Source organism: Solanum tuberosum, unplaced genomic scaffold, assembly GCF_000226075.1.
Source record: "Solanum tuberosum cultivar DM 1-3 516 R44 unplaced genomic scaffold, SolTub_3.0 scf00063, whole genome shotgun sequence".
Taxonomy (NCBI): Eukaryota; Viridiplantae; Streptophyta; class Magnoliopsida; order Solanales; family Solanaceae; genus Solanum; species Solanum tuberosum.
In genome coordinates this window covers 1569416-1570366 of record NW_006238988.1, presented here as the reverse complement: position 1 = coordinate 1570366, position 951 = coordinate 1569416, and the positions used below count along the sequence as shown (strand labels likewise).

Sequence of the window (951 nt, the reverse complement as noted above, 5' to 3'; positions counted from 1 at the left end):
AGGGGCACCAATGTCCCAAAAGTATGACGGAGGGTATCTGCATACTATTTACGATATTTCGGGGATATATTTATCTTTATTCCCTTCAAGTTTTTGCTTCCGCTCTGAGCTAGCTTTTGGGGTGTGAGTTAGGTCCAAGACCTAATTTTACGGATCTTAACAGTTTACACGCAAATGTAAATTTCAGGCATTGATGATTAATTGTCAAAGCTATGTAAACAAGATGACTTTTGTTCTATCAGTCGATGAAAGCGTGATTCCTGATCCACATCAATTGTTGGACGATCTTGTACAATCTCTAAAGCTAATCAAAGATGCTGTGATAGACAGAGGCCTTTGCCATGAGTAGAAAATGTTGTTTGACAACATAATGTTTAGATTGCACTTCTAGTTTTATGGCTCAAATGTAATTGTTCTATTTTCTTATATGGAAGTATCTTGTTGACATTAATATACACAAGTATAATGTTACTTAACAATGTCATGATAATCATCTATAATATATTTAAGGTATAATACATAAATACGATCTTTAACTTGGGCTCATTTATAATTGAATATGTTAAAATAATGATATTCACTAATAATAGCAAACACCAATTTTATAATTCACTTATCCAAATTTATAATTCAAAAAGTTAAGTTGTAAAACTAAATTAATTATTAGTTACGCTTTATATTTTGTTACAACAATAACATAATCATTATTATCTGAAACATGTGGTTTGAGGAAGGTAAGATGTACCAAAACTTTATCTCTATTTATCTTTGTGAGATAGAAATTTTATTTCTTATAAACCCTAAGCACAACAAAAAAGTAAATTCCCACTAAAGATATTTTTGCTAAGCTAAAAATAGAGGAAAAATGCATAAGTACCCCCCTATTACCCCCGAACTTATAAAATAAGTTCGGGAGGAGGGGGGGGGGGGGTTATTTGAAAAATCTGGCAC

General features: G+C 31.7%; 1 pseudogene; it reads left to right on the top strand.

The window, feature by feature from the left end:
* The window catches only part of LOC102593874 (O-acyltransferase WSD1-like), a 2908-nt pseudogene extending 2517 nt beyond the window's left edge, over window positions 1–391 (top strand).
* The last annotated feature ends 560 nt before the right edge of the window (window positions 392–951 follow it).